The sequence below is a fragment of the Lolium perenne genome, chromosome 3 (genome assembly GCF_019359855.2).
Source record: "Lolium perenne isolate Kyuss_39 chromosome 3, Kyuss_2.0, whole genome shotgun sequence".
Classification (NCBI taxonomy): Eukaryota; Viridiplantae; Streptophyta; class Magnoliopsida; order Poales; family Poaceae; genus Lolium; species Lolium perenne.
Window position 1 is genome coordinate 227965020 of NC_067246.2, and position 6000 is coordinate 227971019.

Below are 6000 nucleotides of genomic sequence, written 5' to 3' on the forward strand. Positions count from 1 at the left end.
CATTTTTCTGATTTTTTTTGAAATTTTCTGCCCATTTGAATCGTGGTCAAATCCAAGGTTTGACCATGATTTAAACAAGTTTATAACATGAAAATGAAAATGTAAGCATGGATCCCTTCTTAGTCACTCTAAAATGAAACTTTTCGGATGTTCTTAAAATTTCCATGTTTGAAACCTAAAACGACTTCTCTTCATGCTAGACTTCATAAGACCGACCGAGTTTAGGGTTAGGGCGTAGATACATGATTTGTATGGTTTGAATATGTCCAAACCTTGTTTATCAACTTGAATATGCTTACTATGTGACATAAGAAGACTATGTATACTTTGGTTTTTCATTTTTCAGATTTTTTTTTAATTTTCTGCCCATTTGAATCTTGGTCAAATCCTAGGTTTGACCATGATTTAAACAAGTTTAAAACATGAAAATGAAGCTTTTGGGAGGTTTTTGAAATTTCCATGTTTGAAACCCAAAACCACTTCTCTTCACATGCTTGACTTCATAAGACAGAGTTTAGGGGTTAGGGGATATATATACATGATTTGTCTGGTTTGAATATGTCTAGATCTTGTTTATCAACTTTAATGCTTACTACATGACATAAGATAACTATTTGCTTTGGTTTTTATTTTTTCTGATTTTTTTTTTAAATTTTGATGCCCATTTGAATTTTGCAAATCCTAGGTTTGACCAAGATAATTTAAACAAGTTTAAAACATAAAAATCATGTATCTTTCTTAGTCACTCTAAAATGAAGTTTTTTGGAGGTTGTTGAAATTTCCATGTTTGAAACCCAAAACCACTTCTCTTCATGCTTGACTTCATAAGAAAAGAGTTTAGGGGTTAGGGGGTAGATACATGATTTGTATGGTTTGATATGTCTAGACCTTGTTTATCAACTTTAATGCTTACTATATGACATAAGAAGACTATGTGATTTGGTTTTTCATTTTTTTATTTTTTCCTGCCCATTTGAATCTTGGTCAAATCCTAGGTTTGACCAAGATTTAGACAAGTTTAACACGTGAAAACGAATAAGTAAGCCTGGATCCTTCTTAGTCACTCCAAAATGTACCAATTGATAGATGTGTTTACTTTGCTTCATGGAAATTTGTTCTTATATGCACAGTTCCATGATAAATCTCATCTGCATTTCTCGCCAATGCGTGTTAGGTCTTCCACTCGAGAATGAGTACGAAGAGCAACAGAGGCAAACTATCCTGCATAATATCCAAGTTGCAGCCTCGTTGGGCCTAACACTACATCCTTCTACAAGGTCTAGTGCAAAAATGCCACCCACCTCCCTCACAAAGGATACGGAACATTCCTCTGATTCAGAATTTGATCCTGCTGATTGTGATGGGGAGCTGACTCAGCAAGATGCCCTGGTCGACTATCCTCTGCAACACAACAAGGTGAGTTTTCTCTGTCCTGTCATCGAATTATTTGTCCCAACTTCCATTTGTTGTATCCCATGCCATGTTGAATCTCATTACTACAATTTTTCCTCCTTAGTTAATGCATCATATATGTTTTGGCATATGTTGCCTTACTGTTTTTCCATTCCATCTGCATATCATCATCATATAATATTGTACATTGAAACATCATTTATGTGTGATAGGCATCTGCAGATTCGGGCAAGAACTTTTCAAGAACAAACAGGAGGAAGAACACTCAATAGGAACCTCAGGCAGATACCGGAGAATGGGTGACAGTGCGTAATAAAAAAAAGGGTTAAGCCTAATGCTCGTGCTGCTCCTCCTATTACAAGGTCTAACAAGACACTGACACGAGGTGGAGAACAGGCCAAGAATGATAACAGTGAAAGGTCTCGTAAAAACAAAAAACCATCGAATCAGACAGAAGTAGCCCCAGCATGTACCAGCCCACACATTCCACAACCACCAGTTGCCAATACTGTTTCTCAGAAACTATTGCCAACAGAACCAGTTTCCATAGCAAATTCTAGCCAACAATTGGCACCATCAGGGGTGGTGGTAGGTAATAATGGCCAGGACACATAATGCTAGTCCCAGATGATACAGCCTCAAATGTACAAACAGTGCTGTCACAACACCAGCAAACTGGTGATGATCTCCCTCCGACCCTTAGTCCTGTGAAAGACAACTCCTCTCCCGATGATGAGACCCACGCCGAAAAAGGTAATACTTTTTTCAAGACTTGTAGTTTAATGCTCCCTTATGTATCTATATACCATGATAGCTTGATGTAATGCTTAACTTGGTAGGTTCGCCACGATCAATAAAAACGAGGGGGCCAACGGTAGGAAAAAAACTTGCAGCTAAGATTTCCGGAATGGGTTCAAAATTTCACATCACATCTATTGTAGGTGGCAGAAGGCCACTTCATCCGCATGAATCTTCATATCTTGTATCAGAGGTTGGCTATTTTATCAGGAATGAACTTCCTACCTTCCCATTGTGGAAGCAGCACGTTGACACCCCTTCACAGTTTGAGAGTTTAGTGCATAATTTACATGTAAGTCATGCTTCTCCTGGTAATGATAAATTATTCCACATTGATCTGTCCCCTTTCTTGTAGCTTACTGTTGTTTCTATGGTATATAACTCACCAATCATTCCACCGTTGTGAGAAGTTAAGGTTTGAATTCAATGAGGATAATGAGGATGTAAAGTTTATCATCGCTTCCATATTCAAAGAATTGTTGCACTAGCACCGCTATAAGCTTAAGGCGACATACTTCACTGGCCAGATTACTGCCAATGTTCAAACAACGTCTTCTGCACCCTGTATGACTGACGAGCAGTGGGGAGATCTTGTCAAGCACTGGTCTGATCCAAAGAATGTGGTATGGCTTATGAGGACCGTGAAACCAGATTAAATTCCGAATACTTACTTTGCGCCAGTGTCTCACTAGTCTCCTTTTGCAGACATTGTCTAAAAGAAACCAGGCTAACCGCTTGAAACAACATTTACCAAGCCGTACAGGATCTCGTCACTTGGTTGGGCATCTCTGGCAAAAAGTAATGCCCCGCTGGTCTGTACCGCTACATATGTTACTCGTAAATTGTGTAGAACTCCGTGTGCATGTTATATTTCCATCCTCCATTTCAACCACGTTATTTGATTTCTATATGATTGTACAAAAATGCAGAAAGTAGATCATGCAAACAACATGCAACCAGACAAAGAGATGACTCTGGCAGAGCAGTTCGAGGCATGCCGGAAGAATAAACATAATGTGATAGGAGAACTCGCAGAAAGTGTTATTGTAAGTCTTCTTTATGATTTAAATTTTTTAACGACACAGTTGCAAATTTGTAGGAGCAATAATGGGCATGTCAATATAATCTTGTAGGCGTTTTTGTGAAAATGCATTTGATGTGTAATCAGGCATACCAAATTGTAGTATTAGAAGTAGTTCATACACATTAAATCTACCACCTGCATGTTTCTCTGTAATAACTTTTATTTTTACACGACTGGAAACTTTTCAGGCAAATATGAAATTGGAGATGGCGAAACCCGGGAAAGACGGCATGGAAAAAACTCTAGAAGAATGTATGGAGACATTTACCATGGTACTTAAAAATAAAGGTATCACCAAAAACACTTTCCTGCGAAATGCTGGGTTTTTGCAGTACAAGTCCAAGTCCAAGTCCAAGTCTTTCTCTGCACAAGTTCTGGAGGAACAACTCCAAATAGAACAGCATGCAGCAGATGTGTTAAGAAACCAAGTTGACATGTTGAGATCAAGATCAGAAGCATGTTATGCCCTATTGCAGGAGGCCAATCAAGTTCGTTATAATCTCTCAAAGACTAATAAAATGCCATAGATAATTGGAGATGAACACTGACATTGACAGTACCTTGGTATTGTGAAATGTTTCCTGAGACTGAGGCATTGTTCCTATTTTATTGGTGGATGCATTTATCTGCGGCTGGGATCAACTTGGTAGTTGTTCCTGTGGATGTTTTATAAATTGGTTGCCTAGCCTTTTCAATCAGTTCAAACTTAAATGGTATTAGAGCCAAGGTCTCGAGTTTGAATTGTTGACGGTGTGGTTCAATTCATCATTAAATTTTTGGTGCCCCATTGGCCCTTGTAAAGCTTCATGTGCCTACCTCCGAATCCAGTGTTGAATTTCTCTTGTCACACACGAGGATGGCTGTTAATGTGTGTATAAGTGGGTTGCATAGCCCCTTTTATATAAGGTTGCAAGTTTCCTTATTGTGTTGTGCCTTTGGTACTCAGCCTGCACTTCTGAATTTTCGTTGCGTTGGCTACTACATAAGTTTAATGTAGTTCCATGTGATTTTTGTTGAGATCTATAAGAGCAAGTCCAAGAGGCACCCTATAGCCTCCCCAATCCTAAATATAGGGGAGAAATAGGAGAAAACACCCTCCAACAGGCCCCCTACACATGCCCCCAATAAATCTGCATCCCCAACCCACCCCTCCTTTTTCCCTATACATTGGGGTGGTGGAAGCCTCCCTTATACAAGTAATAAAAGAGATAGTGCCTACTTAGATCATTGATGCTCTATTATTTGTGAAGTTAGGTACAAAATATTCTTAAAATATAGGTGAATGTGGTATAGGGAAGATAGTATAGGGGAGATGTTGGAGATGAACAAAATTTAGGGGAAGAATCTTTATAGGGGAAGCCCCTACAGGAAGATATAGGGGAGAAATATTGGGGAGCTGTTGGACTTGCTCTAAGTGGATTGCCTAGCCCTTTCCATCATTTCGGACATGTGGTGTGCTATTCTGTTTTCCACGTTTTAGACCTCCTCTTCTTAACAAGAATCCATGAGTAGGAGGCGCAATGATTTTAATTTTTTGCGCATGAAATTACTCAATTAGATAGCTTATTCCAATTTCTTGACTCTCTGTTGACCAGCCACTTGAGGGTAAAACTGAGTATATTGCACTAGCCAGTATTAGTACTCGAGGGGAAAACTGAGTACATATATTTTTCCAGTGTAAGGCTTGTAGGATAACGTTGCATAGAAAACAAAAATTTTCCTACCGCAAACACGCAATCCAAGCCAAGATGCAATCTAGAAGACGGTAGCAACGAGGGGGTATCGAGTCTCACCCTTGAAGAGATTCCAAAGCCTACAAGATGAGGCTCTTGTTGCTGCGGTAGACGATCACTTGCCGCTTGCAAAAGCGCGTAGAAGATCTTGATCACGATCGGTTCCGGCGCCACGAACGGGCAGCACCTCCGTACTCGGTCACACGTTCGGTTGTTGATGAAGACGACGTCCACCTCCCCGTTCCAGCGGGCAGCGGAAGTAGTAGCTCCTCTTGAATCCGACAGCACGACGGCGTGGTGTCGGTGGCGGTGTAAAAGTCCGGCGGAGCTTCGCTAAGCTATGCGGGCAATATGGAGTGGAGGAGCTTGGCTAGGGTTTGGGAGGGGTGGCCGGCCACTCTATGGGGGGCGGCCAGCTTGTGGTCTTGGGGTGGCCGGCCCCCTCCCTTGGCCCCTCATTATATAGGTGGATCCCAAGTGTTGGTGTCCAAGTCTTCGAATAAGACCCGAAACCAAAACCTTCCATAGGAGGGGGAAACCTAGCCCAACTAGGACTCCCACCCAAAGGTGGGATTCCCACCTCCCATGTGGGGGGTGGCCGGCCCCCTATGGTGGAGTCCACTTGGGACTCCACCCCATCTAGGGCTGGTCGGCCATGGAGGTGGAGTCCCTTGTGGACTCCACCTTCCTTGGTGGTTTCTTCCGGACTTTTCTAGAACCTTCTAGAACCTTCCATAGAACCTTCCGCGACATTTTATTTCACATAAAATGACATCCTATATATGAATCTTATTCTCCGGACCATTCCGGAACTCCTCGTGATGTCCGGGATCTCATCCGGGACTCCGAACAAATATTCGAACTCCATTCCATAATTCAAGTGCTACCATTTCAACATCCAACTTTAAGTGTGTCACCCTACGGTTCGAGAACTATGCGGACATGGTTGAGTACTCACTCCGACCAATAACC